The sequence below is a fragment of the Alligator sinensis genome, unplaced genomic scaffold, assembly GCF_000455745.1.
Source record: "Alligator sinensis unplaced genomic scaffold, ASM45574v1 scaffold410_1, whole genome shotgun sequence".
Classification (NCBI taxonomy): domain Eukaryota; kingdom Metazoa; phylum Chordata; order Crocodylia; family Alligatoridae; genus Alligator; species Alligator sinensis.
Window position 1 is genome coordinate 2,416,078 of NW_005841972.1, and position 20,819 is coordinate 2,436,896.

General features: G+C 40.2%; 1 long non-coding RNA gene across 1 annotated transcript; it reads left to right on the forward strand.

The window, feature by feature from the left end:
* The first annotated feature begins 245 nt into the window (after nucleotides 1-245).
* On the forward strand, nucleotides 246-20,596 carry LOC102387250. The gene is made up of 4 exons (XR_323477.1): nucleotides 246-314; nucleotides 2,731-2,801; nucleotides 4,374-4,441; nucleotides 20,015-20,596. It is a non-coding gene; the product is annotated as an uncharacterized LOC102387250 (long non-coding RNA).
* The last annotated feature ends 223 nt before the right edge of the window (nucleotides 20,597-20,819 follow it).

Sequence of the window (20,819 nt, forward strand, 5' to 3'; positions counted from 1 at the left end):
CATCCCCGCACCAAATGTATGGACCCATGGGGATCCCTTTTCCTTGCATATAAAGCACAACCCAATTTCCCCAGCTACTAGGGGGGGTACAAGTTTTTATGTGATAAAATACAGTATATGCATAGTGTGGGCTCTCCAAGAATCCAGTGGATGATGTATGTAAAAAGCCAGATGAAAACCCTGCTTAAGCTTTGTCTGGAGAGCCAACCCAGGTCTTCAGGTTTGTTTTTCTTCCCCCAGGAATAGGAAAACACTGGAGTCCCTCAACTAGCTGAGTAGAAACTGCATTATCAGATTTAAGATGTATAGAATAGGTAAGAATAAGTTATTCTGTGTTTTTTGTTGTTGTTGTTGTTTGTTGCATCTCTGTATCTGAACATATGGTTACCGATCTCTTATATTTGGTCTTGGTTTTATAATAAGTTTTTGTTATCTTTCTTATTGTGAAGGTAAGTGTGATTTTAGAGTGTTTGACCACATAGGCATGCCTCTTCTCTGGAAGGGGGGAATAATTTTTTCTGAGTCTAGGATTGAGACAAGGATATGATTCTTTTAGCTGGAAGAAAATCCCCCACTAAGGGCTGGCAAGACCTCAGTGAGCTGGGTAAAACCAAAGTGCCAAAGGCCAAGGAGTTGGCTCTTGTCATACTTCCATTGGTTCTCAGTGGTCAAGCAGTAGGTGGCAGAGGCAGGGTTGGGGCTAAATGCAGTTGCAAAAGGTGTCCCATAAGTGTGTCTCAAAGGCTCAACTGACCTGATCTAGGGCAAGGGTATGTCAGAGTATGTCATAATGTCAATAAAGCTATTCAAGACTGTGTTGTTTCTATAAATCTGTTTTGTTTTGTCCTGCATGTAGCCAGACCTGGCACTTAACCCATCATTCTCTGTGTGCAGCCAAATGAGGTAAACTGAGTCAAGCAGTATTATAAGAAATATGAACACAGTTGACACAGAAATAGTGCAGTGAAACCTGTAAGCCATCATGCCTTCTCTTAATCCTGTTGGTTAAGCATATAGGCTCCCTCTTAAATGATAGTCTGCATTGGGCACCTGCCAAGTTATGATAAAGGAATTTAAATGGTGTCTTACCCACTGGCATCCTTGAATCACTGAGTGAGAAGGCAAAAAATATCTTCCTCATTCAAAGTAATCTGGCAATGAAGAAAATCTCAAAAGGAAAGAAGAAGTGAAATAATTCTTAAAAGGGACTGGATTCTCTCTTTCCTTGATTAGCTCATACAACGTCTCTCCATCACTGGGGCTGCTGGGGAAAATTATGGGCCAAGAAATCTAAATAAAACTCTGGAAAGGATAAAATTGCACCATTATATTTTATTTAAGCTTGTAGCGAGTTAAATGGGGAAAAATGAAGTATAGTTCCTCCTAGTCTCTTTTATTCCCAATAATGTACAGAGTTCCTGTTGATCTTGAACAATGATTGATCAGACAGAAAAAAATATGTGCAATTCATACACTGTGCCATGTCTACATGAGATGCTTTACTGTACAATAACCTAATCAATAGTGAAGTAAAGTATCACCATCTACATGTGCAGATACTTACTGCACAGTAAATTAATCTGTGCAGTAAAGGCAAATAACATTAATTGCACATGTAGACATGCCCTTCTTAGTACCAGCTTTCTTTTGTCTGAGTCTGAATGCCTGGTCCTCAAGGTGCATGCAAGCATTCAAATGAACCAGTAATATAGTTGGGCTGGAACCCTACTGGCAGAGCGCTGTGAAAGCATTATAGGGCCGACTGACTGTTCTGCAAACAGCATGGTCTATCAATGGCTCCCTTTTTTCACCCTACAGATGAGGGTGCATGTGTGCACACACATGCAGACAGTGTCCCTTTGGAGCTGTGTACATACACACACACACACATGCGCACGCAACTTCTTGGGAGATACCAATTCAAGTGGAGTGAGTTCTTTTGCTATGATAGCCATTACATTTCCCTCTTCATGGAGTGCTGCATTTTAGCTGTTCCTTTTCTAGAATGTTTTTTATTTGACACAATGTATTTAGAGTGATTTATGAATGAAAGGAACATAGCCCTAAAAAAAAAAAAATGCATCTAAGGTCTTTGTGCATTTTTCAAACACATAGAAGTGGTAGGTTTTTTTGTTTTTTATAAAGCATTAACTTTAACAGCACTTCTTTTCAAATTATTCTGAAAACAGTATGTTACAAATACCAATACTGATGTATTATTAATATCCTGATTAAGAGCTGGATATATTTTTCTACAAACATTTTTTAAATTTTAAGAGGAGGTTTTACATGAATATTTATAACATCATTCAAAATGTCATTTTCATCACAATTTAATTTTCAGCAAATTCTTGGTTAAAAAAAAAAATCTTATCCCTTTCACCATTCCCCCCCCCCCCCCCCCCCGCCCCCCCCCTTCTTCTCAGTGGACAAAAGGGGAGATTTATTTTTCCTATAATAGTTATTTAATAGTGGGATTTTTTTTCCATCAAAATTAAATAAATGTTTCATTTATATTCATGTTAATTCCCCCCCCTTTTCATAATAATGTTAACCTTTTGTGATCACCCTAGCAGGATCTAACATCCTTTAAAGTTTTCATTGCCTTGTAGTCTTTGAGTTAGACCATAAGTAATATGAATAGGCTAAACAAGTATTTCTGATTTTCTTTCCTCTTACCTTAGTTTTACACTATTTAAATACTTAAAATTGTTTTTTTCTAATCTTTAGAAGAGGATCCCTATAGTGAAGAGAATGAAGTTGCCTCTTGAAAATACCGGTAAAGCCAATGGCAATTTCAGGTCAGAAATGACGTTTTTTCTTCTTTATCATTGTGTTTTTATTTGTTGCCTTAATGCCAGACACCAAGTGATTCGTTCTTTGTAAAAGTATTTTCATGTGAGCAGACCAGTAAGGCATTAACAACTGATAAATAATTGTGCAGATGAAAGCAAGTTGTAAGTAGCATGAGCTCATTAAATATGTTCGTAGCACCAATATAAGATTGTGTATAACTGTTATAGGTCAGAGAATAGCAATCATGAGAATAATTTCAAAGCATGAGCATTGCCATGATGGGTTTTTTTTTTTTGGTGGGGGGGAGTGGGATCGTTCAGTGTTATGCAAGATGGCATTTTTACACAGATTTACAAGTGCCGTAACATTTTCTGCATATTCTACAAATTAATTGAACTCATAACATCAGAATGTAGCCTTGGATTTAATGTAAAAATGCTATAAGAATAGACACTGTGGAGCAGAGAAATTATTAAGCACATCAGCCATGTATTGACTGAACAGTTTTGCACTATGTCAGACTTTTAACAATGAGCTGGCTGTGTCCCCAAGAGTTAAAATATCCATAACTCATCAGTGACAAAGCCAAGTGGGATGGCATAGACAAGCAGCCTTCTGATGTGAGAAGAAAAAACTGTGTTTCTGGACGAGCTGCAGTGAGCAGCATTCCCCCCAGATTTGAGAGTGCCAACAAAAAAGCTCTCCCAGCTTGATAGCTTGCTGCTATTAACTTGGTAGACCTAGGGACAAAGAGCAATTCAATGTAACTATCAATAAAATATGTCAAATTTCTCCAATCAGAGATTCCAAAACAATAGTGTGATGCAGAGATTGAGATCATAAGGCAACTTTTTAAAAAACATTCTTTCTATATGCATGTGTATATTATATATGAGCTGTGAATGAATGGGGAAGGTAGGCTATAATGGGAAATAATGAATGAATCAAATCCCAAAAGACAGCATTTCAAAGCTCTTCATCCCCCTGCAAGTAACAAAAATGCAAAATGAAAAAGATGTGAAAGACAAAATAGATTAAAAAGGACTAGCTGAAATGTTTCTAACTACAGGGTTCTTGTTACAAAATGGTGCTTTCAAAATGAAAAAAAGTAACAAATTGTCTTTAAATAGTGTTCTGAGATGCTTATGTCTTTTTTAAATAAAAGCATAATTTTAAATAAAAATATTATTAAAACCATTATTTACTGTAATTATTTTTTCATCAACTGAATATGGGGTGGGGGGTTAGTAAATTGTTTATTAAAGATGTTTGGGGGGTTGTTTGTTAATTTTTTTGCAAAAGATTAAAAAAAGATGACAAAAGGTAGTTGATTTTGGATGCTGTAAAATGTAAAACACCTTCAAAATTTCAGGATTTTTACAAAGTAATATTTTAGGATTGAATGGCAGGAATCCTGTGGGGATTTTGCCCTTGCTTTTTCTCTTTTCTCAGTCTGAATTGTAACACACATTCCTCATTTGTGAGCACCTCTCTTGAGTTCTAAAGAAAATTAACCCCCCTAATTTCATATCTTAATTGATGTCAACTTTAAGATGTTTTTCTCTCATTTGTAACAGGAGTTGGAAGGCCTGCATAAGAAACAGGGAATATCTGAAGAGAAAAGATGATCTCATGGTTAAAGCAGGTAAGAGACACTGGAGAGATTGAATCTACCCTGCCACAGAGTTCTTGGGTGATTCTCGGTGAGCTACTTAACTCATTATTTTCATGCTACGCACTTTAGGATAATAGGGCCTGACTTTCAAAATTGTAGTTGCACTCCCAATATTAAGTAATGGCAGCATAAAAACTTTTCTATAATAATACAGATTGGGCATCCAATATTTGTTGTCACTAATAACATTTTTACTTTAATCTTCCTGTGCCTTAACTCCCAACCTGTAAAATGAATATAACAACATTTCATATCATAGGGGTGTTGATTAGGAAGAGTACTACAGTGAGACCACCATAGAAACAACTGGAAGAATTGAATAATTCTTTATATTGATTTTGAGTGATTTACAGTAAATAATACATGAAGCAAAGGTTAAAAATAGTACAGGATCATGCAGTAAAGTCTATTATAATGCACATGTCTGAGACACCCTGGCAGATGTAATAGTTATCATGCAGTTAACATGTTAATAGTGCAATAAATTATAATATGCCATATAGCCCCTGACACGGTACCTTTAAAATACAAGTAACCTGTTAATCATGTCTTAAATAGTAACCTGGCCACACATTCAAGTGAATTTAAGGTGTAATAATACAGTAAATGAGCCACTAAGTTATCTAAATGTAATGTGACGTGCAAAACTTTGTGGTTCATTTGTGTAATGTCTTAAATTTAAACATGTGGCCAGTTGGGACTCTCCCAGTACAGACCCCAACACTCAGCTGTGTGTCAGGATCAACCTTAAGGCAGCCCCAGAGACTGGGACACAATTGTCCTTTACCCAGTTGGATTGGGGGCAGAACTATTCCCTGAGCCCCGGACTCCCACCTGACCCCCACAAGCAGGTGTCAGGGTGCAATAAGCCTTACATCAGAGAGAATGCTCTGAATACTGAGCTCACTGCTACTTAAACATTTAAAAATGATGTGTGCAGCTGAGCTGCCCATGTGGTTTTCTGACATCTGTGACACCACACATCGCGTAGGCCACAGACGCAGGCATTCCCTAAACTGCTGATATGCAGCACGGGGTGTTCAGTTTGACACTGGGAGATCCAGATGGGCTGATCATGTAGTTTTCTGACATCCCCAGAGGTCAGGGACCCTAGGATCAAGGAGATTCTTCCCAATCCTGAGGTCCCTGTGCACCAGGGATGCCAGAAAACCATATATACAACCCAATGGGATGCACAGTTTTTAAAGGAAAGAGATACATCACAGGAAAGAGACTGTCTTATGTTCATTTGTAAGATCCCTATGCTCTAGAACCTATGAAACCATGTGCACTGTCTATTGGGTGTTTTGACAATTGGGTGATTCCAGGCCCTGGTTCAATTCCAGGCCCTGGTTCAGTCCCTAGTCCTAGATGACAATTGACTTATTGTGAATACCTGCTTCCAACTTTCTGGTACAGGGATCATGATCCTGGGCTCACCCTGCACTGTAAATAAGCCACAATTGGGATCTAATTTCCAATCCCAAAATTGCTAGTCCTGCCATATATCTGTGGCATGGCAGAAGGCATGATTGTTGGGTTCATAGATCAGATTCCATCACACCTTTAAGTGAGTGCCTGCCAGCGGCCATGGCCAACCAATTTGTCATGTGACAAAAATGATAAATCAGTTACAAAAATATTTGTCCTTAAATATAGAACTCCTTGTGGGTTGTTTTCAGTATGTATTAGTTCGAACATGTGGCATGTTTGTTTAAATGTGTTCATATTAGTTTCCCAATGTGTGGGAAGCCTGGTACTGCAGAACAAGAACTCCAATACTGGGTTCCCTCAGTGCCATCAAGTTTAAATAGGCATCAGGGGATCCTGAGATCAAGGAGCGGCTCCTTGAACCCAGGCTACCTTTGCCAGTATGTTTAAAAAGGCATGCAACCAGCCATGTACGCACAAATTAAGGTTCCAGGGCATGGGGAACTGGGGATTGGGGAGCTTCCCAAACAGATGTGATAGGATCAGAGGAATTTTATTACAGATGCCAAAAATTGTGTGTTTTGACATGCTAGACACTAGAGATCTGGCATAGCAGGAAACACAGTTTTGGGGGATTTGAGATAAAATTGCATAGAACTTATTGCACAATTAATTTAATGTCTTCCTGGGGAACTAAGGGAGCCAAATAACAAAAAAACCTTAATTCTGGTGTTTTTAAACTTTTGAATACTTTATTTTTTAAACTTCAACCAGTGAAGGCCTTTTTCTTTTTTTTTAAATTTACTTTGACTGTAATATATACTGCAATTATTAGGAGTCTACAGGGAACAGTTCTTCAAAAGTTATGCCTCTCTTCTGATAGATGGGATGTGGTTTCTGTTACAGATTTGTGTTAGGGTTATCATTTATTCAGTCTTATGTGCATTTCTACTGGAAGGTTATCAATAATGAAACTCATTTACAAGAAAAAAATAATATGCAAACCAAAAAGCAGCCACCTTCTTAAGAGTCAAACAAGTGTCCATAAAGAGCAGTTCTAGTACTTGTGTAAGAATGCTTTACCAATTAGACATCAACCAAATAGGCAACAAGTTAAAGTTGGGATGAATACTATTTAATTGTAATTGAGGGAGAGAAACAAAATAATGCAGTAAAAGTAAGTGATAATTCATGACTGACATACACAATAATAGAAAGCTTTGCCTTGAAGGAAGGATGGAGTTTGAGGGTGCTGATAGATATAGAGCTCACTGCTGTAACTCATGGTGCTTCACAGGAGTTACAGTAATCCCCTTAACCCAACAGACATTTGCTGTTGGTTCTAAGATATTGGGTGATCGAGCTTCAGTTTGGAGTAGCTGCATGTCTGCAGACTCTCTCCCCACATTGGTGGGAATGACAGAAGTTAATGAAGGCTCTCTGCTTTGGAGCACCTTTGTTACCTGAGTCCTCATGTAATGTAATGAGGGTTCAGAGCATCCCATAATCAGGAACTTTTAAAGCATTCTGCAGTCAGATCACAGCTGTAGAGCTCTTCAGGCGGGCAACAAAATATCACTTCTGTCAGCACCCTCTGTGTTTCAGATGTACCTAAGGAATGAAATCATACCTAACATTTCTGGATTCAATTCAGCAAGGAATTGTGTGCTTCCTTAAAAGTTGAATGATTTTCAGCTCCTACTAATTCACTCTTCCAATGATGAGAAACATAGGTATCTGTGTAGAAGACTTGACAGCAGAATATCCCAATATGTTTAGGTATGATGGATCCCAAGTTAAAGTACTATTAGGCTCTGGAGATCGGTTCAGCCTTTGGGACAGGAGTGAGCAGCAAAGGGCGTATAGGAAGTGGAGAGTTACCTATTTCTAATTCTTCTCCACCATCAATATCCCAAAGGTTGCTGTTTTTATGATCCAATCCTATACACATTACTGGGCCTGATTTTGTTGTTGTTGTTACTGTTCTGAAAGTTGTGTAATCACTTATTCCTTTGTAAAATATCTCCCAAGAGGTTGTAAAAGGCAGCAGCTCCACTCTATCAAATCCAAATTCTCCACAGACAGTGCTTTTCACCAGCTTGACACTGCATTTTTACATGTTTGCACACAGTCTTGGCATCCTCTTTGCATACATTCATTACACAAGTGATAGGATTCAATATTTGGTGAAATTTAATACCCTGCAATACTTAACAAAATACAAAACATTATTGATTGGCTATTCTATTGGCCCCTTCTGGCATTAAACTCTATTAATCTGTGAATCCATAAAAACAAGCAGGTCACTAAGGATTCAAACTAATAATATCTAAATATTAGATTAATTTAGAATAAAGAGCAAAGTATTCATAGATTCATAGAAGCAGGGTCGGAAGGGACCTTGTAGATCATCAAGTCCGACCCCCTGCCTGGGCAGGAGAGAAAACCAGGCTGAAATGTCCCCAGCTAAGGTAGACACCAAGCCTCCTCTTAAAGACCCCCAGGGTAGGAGCCATCACCACTTTCCTTGGAAGTTGGTTCTAGATCCTAGCCACCCTGACTGTGAAGTAGATAAATATTCATTTAGACATTTTTGTGTTTTAGTCTATACTTGTCATTATTTCTCAGAGATAGTTTAAACCATACTTCCAAACAGAAAAATGATGGGGATGATAGTGACCTCCTAATCAATTAATCTATTTTGTGTATATTCTTGTGCATGTAAAACCACTACTTATTGAATCTACTAATTCCAGATAAAATTGCCCTATGTATAGTAAATTTGATTGGCTTGAGTTAGCTTTGTGCATGTCTCTTTCAGAAAAATCTGAAGACTGTTGTTGTTTTCCTTGATTTAAGAGCAGTATATGCCACGCTCTGGCATACCAGTCTTCTGGCAAAAATATTAGGAATTCCACCACATTGGGCCACTCATCTAGTCAAACTATTACTTTGTGGTCATTGCTTTAGAGTCTACCTGGCCAAGCAAATTAGCTCTTGGAGACATCAAAGAATGACCTTCCTCAAGGATCAGTACAGGCGTCTCTCCTTTTCAACCTGTACATTAATGACTTGCCTGTGCCTGGCTTACAAAAAATTGTTTACACTGATGACAGTGCCTTGGCCACCTAAGCTCATGACTTCTCAAATGTGAAACTCACACTAGATGGAGATATAAGACTGATGTTAGATGGCACCTGAAACCAATTATCTCAAAGATTGTCTCAGTTGTTTTCCATCTGTGTAATGCCAGCGCTACTTGGAAAATCACTGTCACCTTAAATGGTAAGCCTCTCAAATTCAAAACCCAACTTATCCTGGAGTTGCCCTTGACTGGACTTTAACTGATAAATCTCATCTCCAGAAAACTTCTTTAAAATCAAAACAAGGAATAACCTACTTACCAAACTTGCAGGCTTCACTTGGGGTACCGATGCCTCCATGCTACATTCACATGCTCTTGCACTGTGTTATTCAGTTGCAGAATACTGTGCTCCTGTATGGGCTCATTCATTGCGCAACAAATTAGTGAACATCCATCTTCATGCTACAGTGCATCTCACATCAGGCACATTGCACCCCACTCCACTCCTGTGGTTACCAGTCCTCAGTAACATTGTTCCCCCTCATTTCTGCTGCACAAATGCTGAAGTAAACTTACTAGCCAGACTCCATGGTAGTCCTATGCTGCCAGTACATTGGGACATATTCTTCCCACCAATACCTTGGCTCCCCTCAAGATGTCCAATATGGTCCACCCTTTCAAAACACTTTGACTTTTCTTTACTTGCTCAATGGCATAAAGAATGTTAATCACAATCGCCAATCAATCACTACATCATCTCTGATCCTACAGTCAGTCAACCAGCACAGGCCTCTTTTGAGGTCACTGGCTCAGCATTGCGTAACTTGCTGAAATGATGTCTTGGCACATGCATCTAACTAAAGATCACTCTCTCAGTGCCACACAGCTTGCTACAATGATGTCAGGCATAGCCCCTGTGAAGTCACTGGTACAGTGCTACCTGACTTGCTGGGAAGATGTCACAGCATGGCCTCTCTGAAGTCAGTGGTCCAACACCGCTAATCTAAGAAGATACCATGCAAATTTTAGGCAGGCAGAGACATTGCCTGTCAGGAGGACTCAGCAGCCTGAACATTTAATAAAAGCCTCCAGGAAACACCTTCCAAGCTTCTCATTAAACCACTCCCTGGGCTGTTAGAAAAACTGGGAACACTCTCAAAGCCTCTGACAGCTGAAGAAGCAATGCCATCTGCAGAGGGATGACTACTATCAGACACTGCTTCATGCAGGCTCCTGTCCTGCAGCACTACATATGCCCCTCCCCCTTGCTCAGTTAACCAGAAAGTACCAAGAGGCCTTCAGGTCCCTGCAAAACTCCTTCCAAGGACTAAGCCTCCCTCCATTAAAGTAAAGGAGGTTGAACTGGGGGGCCATGCTGTTATTGGGCACTTCTCAACTGTTTTCGAACTGGATAGGGTTACTGTGCCTCAAACCTATACTAATGGGGCCTTCACAATGACAACAAATGTCCTTGTGGACAAGTTCAAACCATATCCCCCATTGTAGACTCATGTCCATTTACCTGGTGACCTTCAAGCTCTTCACACTGGTGATGACCTTGCCTTAAGATGGCTGAAAAAGTATGCCAAAACCGCATACACTAAATAAATAAAAAGTCTAGAGGGACTCAGGACTAAAATGATAAGAGCTATAAAAGAGCAAGAGGATACAGCATCCCAACGAAAAGACAGAGGAATAAAATTCTCTCATGGAAATGAGATGATTAAAGGAGAACAGACCCACGTTTTCTCATTAGTCAACAAGGTATAGTTTAAATATTAGAAGGAAAGGGCCTTCCTAACTATTAGGTAATGCAGGCCCAGTTCATATTCAGCCTATGGCCTATCTTAAGGTTTTTGCCCCTGCTAGCCACAACAGTTTGCATCTACCCTCAGCCAGGTACAGACATTACACTTTTACTGGTGTAAGTGATCGGAAACCAGTCTATACCTTTAACAAAACAGAAGTTCAGCACACAAAATTGGTCTATACCCATAAAAGAACAGAAGGTTGGCACACAGACTGATTTAGAAATGATGAAACCCGGTCTATGATTTACCCCTCCCTCCTCCCCCCACCAACAAAAGGCGAATGTGTGTTCTGTTTGCTACTGATCGAAACTGCACCACTTACAAAAAATCCCACATAACTAAATCGATTCTGCCTCAGGATTTTTGAATGTCTGTACCTAGCCCTCAAAACTGCAGTCCCAATTCATCCTGAAGTGACACGTGCAGATCAAAGGAAGTAATTCTGCAGTGCTCCCTTCAGCATGAGTGACACCTCACCTGGAGTAGTATGTCCAGTTTGGAGCACCGTACTTCAAGAAAGACATGGACAGTTTAGATATAGTCCAGTACAGGGCAACAAAAATCATTAGGGGCTGGGAAGCAAGATTTAGAGGATAGGCTGAAAGAAACAGTTATTTAGTGTGAAGAAGAGAAGACAGAGAGGGGATATGATAGCAGTCTTCAAATACATGAGGGACAATTACAGTGAAGATGGGGATGGGCTTCCTTCTGTAGCCATAGGGGACTGAGTAGGAACAATAGCCTTAAACTTCATCAGGGGAAATTTAGGTTGTAGATTAGGTAGGCGGAACTTTCTGACTATGAGGTGGTCAAACGTTAGAACAGGCTACCTAGATAAATCCTGGAATCTTTATTCTTGGAGGTTTAAAAGAGCAAATTAGACCGATGCTCAGCTAATATGGCTTACTCAGGGATGAAGCAGGACGTTGGACTACATGAACTTATGAGGTCCCTTCCAGCCCTACTTTCCTATGATTCCATGAAGCTTTCACATTCTTTCAGTGGCCAGTCCAGTGCACTCCCTGAAGCTGATCCTATTCCTCCTTGTGAAGACATCTTTCTCTCCTGTCCTGGCAATATGAGGCCTCAAGTAGCTGTAGGGACCACTCCTGTTTTGCCAAGGGAGGCACCAAGCTTTGTCTTTCAATGAACAGCCTTATGTTCTTCTGTCATGTTGGGATCTAGCTCAGTCAGAAAGCTACCTGAACCTGTATACCGAGCAGGCAAAGAAGAGGGTTTGCACACCTTTTGGCAAGTAATTCAAGAAATGGTAGTCTTTGATTGTAGGCATCACCCAATCAGAGCTAGTTTGAACTGATATCTCCCACTTCCTAGAAAAGGGCCATAACCCGCTATAGGCAGGATAGGGTCTGACTGCAGCCTTAGAGAGTGTCCTTATCAGTAAAGAGAGAAGTAGCCATGGGTTCTGCTGCCTGTTCTCAGTATTGCTTACACATTTTATTGACTGACTCAATAATCCCGCTGTCAGAATCCAGGGCTCTCTCCCCCTCCCTAGGGAGTGCCATCTTTACAGAATCACTCTCCCCTTGAATGCTGTTCATTATTTTCAGAAAAGATGAAAGTGGAACATCAGAATAAGAATATTGTACTTCAGAATAGCCTACTTTAACAAACTTAGAAAACTGATAGTCATGATGGAAGTAAAGTTCAAAGGCAAAAGTAGTCCAGGAGAGTTGGATGCTGCTTAAAGAAGGAAAAGTTGGAACACAAGAATATGCTATCCCAGTACATGAGAAGTATAGAAAATATTGTAAGAGAGCTTCTTGGCTAACCCATAAGGTTTTCAATAACCTTAAAAAGAAACTAGACAAAATATAGAAATGTGGCTGTATGGTTAAGGAAAACCTATGAGAGGTTAAAAAAAAGGAGGGGAAAAACGAGTTGGAGATTACTTAGATATGGGGAATGTTTTTAAATCAGCAGAACCTGATGAAATTCATCTCAGAGCATTAAATGAATTAGATGAAGTAATTGCAGAGCTATTGGCTATTATCTCTGAGAACTCTTAGAAGTCAGCTGAGGTTTCAGAATACTGGAAAAAGCAAATATAGTGTCCATGAACAAAGAAAGAATAAGGGAACTGAGAGGATTACAGACCAGTAGTATAACTAGGTGCCAGTGAGTGGGTTAACAGTCCTGGGCACAGATTTACAGGCGAGTGACAGAAAGGCAACCCCAAGGAGTCTGTGCCTTGTTGCAGCATGCTGCAGACCAGATGCAGGAAGGTAAAACACTCCAATGCTCAGAAACCCTTTTTCTTCCCCACCCCTCCTCCTACACCCAAGCATCTGTGCCCAGGGCACCAACATGCCTAGTTATGCCTCTGCTCTAACTTTAATAACTGGAATAGTAGTAGAGCATATCATCAGGCAGTAGTTTTATAAGTATGTAAAGGATAGCAAGGTGAAAAGTAACAGCCACCATGCATTTGTCAAGAGCAAATTTTACCTAACAATTTGGTTTCTGTTATGACAAGGTAGTATACATTACTGATGGAGGAGACAGCATGGATATGATATGTGTTTGAACTTTAGTAAGGTTTTGATGCTATCTATCTCCTCACATTTTCATAATCAGAGCAAAAAAGTAAATAGTTTGAAATAAATTACTAAAAGATGGCACAAAACTACCAAAGAATAGCCATTGACAACTTGGTGACAAAATGGAATAATCTATCAAGTTGGGATCCCCCAAAGTCTGTCCTGAATCCAGTACTGTTCAACATCTATTTTAGTGACTTGCAGCACAACATTGAATGTATTTGCAGATGACACCAACCTGGGTAGGGTAGCAGCTACATTAAAGAGCAAAATTAAAATTCAACTTAATGTGATAAACTGGAAAAGTGTTCTGCATTAAATATGATGATATTCAATAAGGACAAATGCACTTAGGAAGGACCAATAAACTACACAAATATAATATGGGAAACATCTGGTTAGGTTCCAGCACTGCAGGAAAGGACCTATGAATTATAGTGGATCACAAGCTGAATGAGTCAAAACTATATTATTGTAAAAACAATAATGGTATCTCGGATTTATTAACAGGAGTGTTGCACATAAGTTATGAGAAGTGATTCTTATACTCTGTCGAGCATTAGTGAAATCAGACACCTGGAATATACTGTATAAAGTTCTGATCAATAATCAACACACTTTAAGAAAAATGTCAAAAAACTAAACCAAAAAGAATATTTGGATGCTTTTAAAAGAAGAGAAAACACACATACAAATCCCACAGACTTAGGAGAAAGAGTTGGAAGAAATGGGTTTATTTAGTTTAGGGAAGAGAAGACTGAGTAGGGGTTTTGAAAGAAGATTTTCTTCAATAACAAAAAGGATTGTTATAAAAAACATGGCGATCAATTTTTCTTTTTGTCCGCAGGGGATAGAGTGAGCAGTACTAGGTTTAAATTGCAAGATATTTGTTTGGATTACATGTTAGGAAGGAAGAGCTTTCCTACTTCTTAAGCACTGGGAACTCTCATAACTTAGAGAGCTTATGCAGTTTCTGTCAGTGGACATTTTCAAGTACAGGTTAGCCAAATATTAGTCTGGGATGTTTTAGACAAGGATGGTCCTGCCTAGAGGAGGTGGTTGTCTAGATTACTTTTTGAGATTCCTTCCAGCCCTGATTTCCTGTGATTCTATTAACTTATACTGATGTGACGCATCAAAACTGTTCCATCAACTTCTATCACCCAGGAACACTTTTAAAAAGTAAATCTGTAATGTGATGGGGCACACTTTCAGTCGCTACTGTTCTGTACCTGTACAGGTATGGATACAGCTACAATGCAGCCCCAGGGCTAAAGTAAACAAAATTTTGTTTGTGCCATACAATGTTGTATATGGAACCAGACACCTATTCGTAGGCATTTAAAAATGCCCATGGGGTAATTACATGTGTAACTTTTAAATGAAAACTTTTAAATCACCCTGTTTACTTCCAGATTAGATTCTTTTTCTACTCACAAAGTTGAGTGTGTAAATTTTCTATGCAAGTTTGCATGCTATGACACATCTGCCCTTGTATCACCAAGGTACTGGGCCATAAATTCACCCTTGGTAATCTTAGGTCTAGGTGGATTCCTAAAATGATTTGAGAGATTTATAAGCAAAAGCTTTTAGTGGATAATTAGTTCTAGGACATGCATATTTAGAGAGATTTCAGACCCTTATTCCTGTATTATATTATAACAAAGAATTTGAAAAATCAAATCTATTTTACCACTAACTCCATTAACTTTCATAGTTTCTTACTTGTATTGGATTTGGCATAAATAATGAAAATAAATGGTTATTCACCTATTCACTTTTGTGTTTTTATTGAAGTCAGTTTCACTTTTCAGATTTAATTTAACAATACTATACTCTCAAGCCAGTGTGAACATCTACCCCCCACCTCCCCCCCCACAAAAATGGTCATGAGACTGTAATCCCTTCCCTTCCCTCAATCCCCTGCCTCCCCCCCCACCCAGCACCTCTAAACAATGGAAACTCCTTGACCTAAGGTTTTGTAAAATGCTGCTTTTTTCAGTCTTATGTTTTTGTCCTAGGTTGACCCTGTTACATCCAGAAACTGTTTCCCTGGTGGGCAGTGTATTGTAGAGACTGAGTTTTAATAACCCTTTTTAAACTGGGCAGCACTTGATAGGACTAACTTTCTAACAGTTGACTTTTTTTTTTTTGATAACTTGCACTGGATATTGCTTTCTACTTGTGTGAGAGACATGGTTAAACAGACAATGCAATTTTTGAAATCTGATTCCCAGGGCCTTGTTTTGATGGCTTCCCTCCGCATCTAGGCAACATGATGACCTTGTCAGCTGCTTCTACTGAAAATAGGAGTAACAGCAAAGTGGTTAATCTTAGAAATGTACCCAGCCATTGAAAACGGGATAATGCTTAGCTTTATCTAGCTTATAATGTATCTTTATATATTATCTTATCTTTATATTAGCTTATAATATATTGTAACAGAATGAACAGAGTTTCTGTGGATGTTAAAAGGTACTTGTTGACTCAGTCATTTTCACTTAACTGAAAATGCATAGAGCCAGATGCTCTCTGTATTTCCTCTCTCTGTAAGCTACCATCCTTTTCTCCTGGGATGCACAGTCCTGCCTTTCTGCAGTGAAAAGAGAGCTAGTGCCCTCCCAGAAGAAAAAAAAGCTTTTCTAGTCTTTTCTCTCTTTCCTGTCTTATGCTGAAATATATGGAAACTATTTTTCCTCTGTTACATCACTCATGCCTATTGGCCACATCTCACTGGTTACTGAATCCAGGAAAAAGTGTGGGGAATTAAAAATGAGACCTAACAAAGTGCAAAATATAAATAAAAGGAACACAATTAAAGCTGAAATGCTGAAGAATTTAAAAAGAGGTAAAGCTTCAGAAATAGTTGATAGGAACAGAATATGGCAAAAGAAAAAGAAATCAGGTAGTGAGTAGCAACTGCAAAGCTTCATGGGGCATCTGGGTTCAAAGGCACCTTTAACATTCTTACCAGCATGCCAAGTACAATACAGTGGTGATATGCAGGCTGAAAAAGAAACACCTGCTGTTTCATTTCCCTCGGCCAGATAATTCCCTCTCAAAAAGTTATTGCCTATATACCTTTGGGAGCCTGTAAAGCCAGTCCCAAAGGAGGAGAAGAAACAACAGCAAAGTACTTTACAGTCTCTCTAACTGTGAATCTCTATTTTTGATATTGCAAGTTGCTCCCAGAACTGGCTGAAATATATCCGCTTCTTTTATCAATTGTATTCTTTTGGTGGGTAAGAATATGGATCAGCACAAATAGAATTTTAAGTTGCATAAAATGCTAAATCAAAGTATTTCAAGACAAAGAATATCACAATTAGGTAAGGAAGGAAGTGTGGCAGATAAATCTCAAGTTTCTGATCTACTGACATTTTAAGATGAAGCTATATCTTATGTTTTATCGTTTGTAGGCACCTATCGCATTAGCACTTTTTAAAGGAATAAACAACAATTGCAAAACCATAAAATAGAGATATATGAATATTAAAATGTGATTAATTCAAGAAAAAACAAGAGTTCAGGATGTTCATGTAATTCATGGAAGGGTGTACGCAGGAGGAGTTGATTGGTTTGCAGAGATTAAAGAGTTTTTCACAAAGTATGTTTATTAGAGCATAGCATTGACAGATTTGAGCCTAAAACTTGAGGACTCTTGAGATTTTTATTGATCTCTGAAGCAAAGTTTCAAAAAGGACTTCTTACTTGACATGTAGAATTTTGCATGTGGAATTACTTGCACTGTTAAAACTTTGAATTCACACAGGCAACTATTATTCGCACAGAAAATGTGGGGTTTGTGTAAAGAAACATTGATAAATCTGTCAGCAGCACCTACCCAAACAGCCTGATGTATAATTGTTTGACTTAATTAATGTACATGTTCACACTATTAAGTAACCTCTGTGGCACTTCACAGTTTGTCATCTTTATGCAATTCTCATGGCGTACATAGACAGGAATTCTTTCAGTATTTCCCAGGAATTGACACCCCGATCTGCTTCCTGTAACAACCTGCAGGTCCTGCATGTTAGGACACAAATTGTAGTGGGGATAATTTGGAGAGTGACACCAGGAAGCTCAATGTGCCTGGAGAATTTTGCAATAGCTCTGCACACACACTGAATCTTGTGGCTTAGTGCTGAACACACAGTAGTGTGTGTGAAACATGGTGGCAGTGGATGAGAATCACAGTGAAGTGTGTTATTTGAAGAGTCAACCACACAGCAGAGAGAAGACATTATGGAGAGACTCAGACCCCTGCACATGTGGATTCCCAGTCAAAGAACCTGGCAGCAGCATGGAAGCAACAAAAGGAAGAGCTGACCTTGGTGGATAAGGTTGATTAAATAAGGCTAAACTTTTCCCATTACCTTATTGGGACAAAAGCAGAGAAGTAGGGTGACCACCTTTTCAGTAGGGAAGATGGGACACACGCCCACCTTCCCTCCTCCCTCCCCCCATTGCTGCTGGCATGGCTGGAGCAGAGCCAAGAGGAGTGGGGGGCATATGTGAGCTGCCCACTTCAGGCTCAGGGCCCCCCACCCTGCTGCCTTTCCCTCGGGAGCCCTGCACCAGCCACGTGCCATCTGTCCACCCAGAAGCAGTGGGGGGCACAACTCCAACTCCGTGCTGCTGCTGTCCCCATTGCTGCCAGGAAAGCAGGGAGCACCTTGCCATGGGGGTGCAGCCAGCATGGGGCTCCCAAGGGCAGGGCAGCAGGTCAGGGAGCCCTGAGCCCGCAGGCTGGGAAGTGCCCCCAGCCCCTGCCTCACTGCCTCTCTCACTGTGGGGGACTCGATCTGCCCCTACTCCTGGCTTCTCATATTTCCCCTCCCCCCATGGGCTTACTTGCAAGGACCTGCTCTTCATGCTTCCCAGCTGTATTTCCTGGCCACATGCATGTGTGCGGGCATGTGTGCACGTGGCATCCCTGCTCTCCTTGCAGACCTCCAGCCTGCCAGCCTGCAAGGGGAAACCTGCCATTTCCTGATCCCTGCATACACTGCAAATCTGGGATAAATGCTGTCCCTGGGTCATGCAGCCCAGGACCGGGACTTGAGGTTCCCATTCTGGGACTGACTTGTCCAATTAGGGATGTCTGGTCAGCCTACAGAGAAGTGAATACAACATTTACCTGAAGGGTCCAATAAATTAGAGCAGCTGATGGAGGCTTTTGGTAAGTACAATGATACCCCCCACCCCCCAAGAAATGAGACTGTGGAAAGATACTGTTTATTTTTTGTTTGTTTGTTTTTAACCCAGAATCAGGATCCAGAAGAAGGAATAATTATGTTTCAGAGCTGAAAACTTTGGCATCCACAATTTTGTGAACAAAACAGGCTCCCTTACAGAATTATGTGTGGGATATCTGATCATAGCTAAGGGAGAGATTATTGAAAGAGGCTGATCTGACTCTGGACAAATATGTGCACATTTCATGCACCTCTGAATTATCTAAGAAAAGAACCAAAACAATTGCTGGTGTGGAACACAGGGTTAATTTAAAGGGCCTCGAGAGGCAGAACAAAGGCCAACTGAAAATAATCGCTAGGCTTCAGTGTTGATACTGTGGGAAGCAGCATGAAAAACAGAAGGAGTGCCTGTCTTATAGGCAAAGATGCCTAGACTGTCGGAAACAGAACAATTTTGTGTCCCAGTGCTGCAATAACCCCAGGAGAAATAAAGCCAGAATATGTGCAATAGGGGTGGACATTGAGACTTGATAAGGAAGATGAGGTCTTCTCTGTGTCTTCATCAGATTTAAATATTCTGAACATATGTTCACTAGAGGAAAAAATGCTGCTGAACAGCCATCTGCTATATTTGAAACTAAGTTAGTGGAGAAGCAACCAGACAGATTCCAGCTTAATTGTAAAGGCAACTGCAGTGTAATTCCTGCAGAACTGCTCAGCAATGGTATCAAATTGGAGAGATGTGAGCAGATACTGTTGATGTAAAAAAAAAACAATGTAACAGACTTCAGGCTGGCAGCCTGGATCAGTTAGCCAGCTGACAACAAGCTGTCCATTTAAGGGGCCTCAGCTGACAGGCAGTCATGAGGGGAAGTGACTGGTTAACGGGAAATAAAAGAACAGGAAGGGGGAGGTGCTAGAGGAGGAAATATTCAGATGGAGAGGGAGGGTTCCTGGAAGGAAGAGTACAGGATGAGAGGCCATCTATGCTGGGTGTGTTTTTGGGTTGTTTGATATTTGCAGCTGAACCCCATGGTGCAGATCAACCCCAGGGTTTTGAAGCCTGTGTTGCTGAGACCAGGCTAAGGGCATGTTCTTTTAGATTGTTTTGGTTTTGTCTGAGCCCTGGGAAGCAGAGGAACCCAGGGCATTACAGCTTGTGGTTTTGAGCCCAGAGAAAGATTGTGTTTCTGGGACTGCATTGATTGACTTAAGGACTGGTTTGAGCCAGGTGGAGCTGCGTGATCTAGCTACCTGCTACAAGCAACTATACAACCAGTGGGTAAATGCAGAGTATCAATCCAAAATCCAGGAAACATAAAACAGTACCTCCTGGAATTAGTATTTGGACACTGGTGTTATAGAAATAGACTTTTTACCTATTGCTTTTAATCTTACGTATTTTCTTGAATTTTGCATTGTTTTAAACTTCATTTTTTTTTATTACTCTGTAGCTCAACGTAAGTGCTTGCCCTTTGTGTTCTGTATGGGTGAGAGTGTGTCTGTGGAAAAGGAAAACATCAGCTGGTGACTGGCTGAAGAATGCAGACAGAAAAAAGACCAAACAAGAAGAATCTGCCCCAGAACAGAGAAAGAACAAGGTCAATTAACCTTCAAGGAAGAACAGTGATAAGCCAGCAAGAGCCCAGAGTACTGGGTGATTTGACAAGGCTATAAAAGATGGGGCAAGACATTGATTTTGGGTCTTGTTCTGCATGTCAGCATGGAGCATCAGTTTGTCTGACGGGATGGACTAGCAGGAGCCTGGCTCCTACTTGTGATCAACTTGACTGGCCACTAAGTTGATACGAGTACTGATAAGACTGTTAACATATAACAGTGCAGAACAGAAATTGGGGTATGAATCTTGGGTGTGTGTGTGAATTAAGCACTTAGTCAGTAAACACAGAAGTTTGCCTTATCCTCCCTCATAAGGTCTCACTCGTGATATGAGCAATTGGCAACTTGTGTAACACTAGGGAATGTTGTCCACTATTAGGCAGCCAAGTAGTGTAACTATGAACCTGATCTCAGTGCAACACCAGAATATCCTTCACATGAGACAGGAGGAAGAAAACACAGCATGGTCCTTGACAGATGTTTTACAGGAGTTCAGAGATGTATTTGAGGGAGATGAGCACATAGAGAGAATGCTCAAGTTAAAAACAGACCCACAGCTACAGCCTGTATGACTGACTTCTTTAAAATGCAGAGTACCACTAGCCCTGATGGAGCCACTCAAAGAACCATGTCTACAAG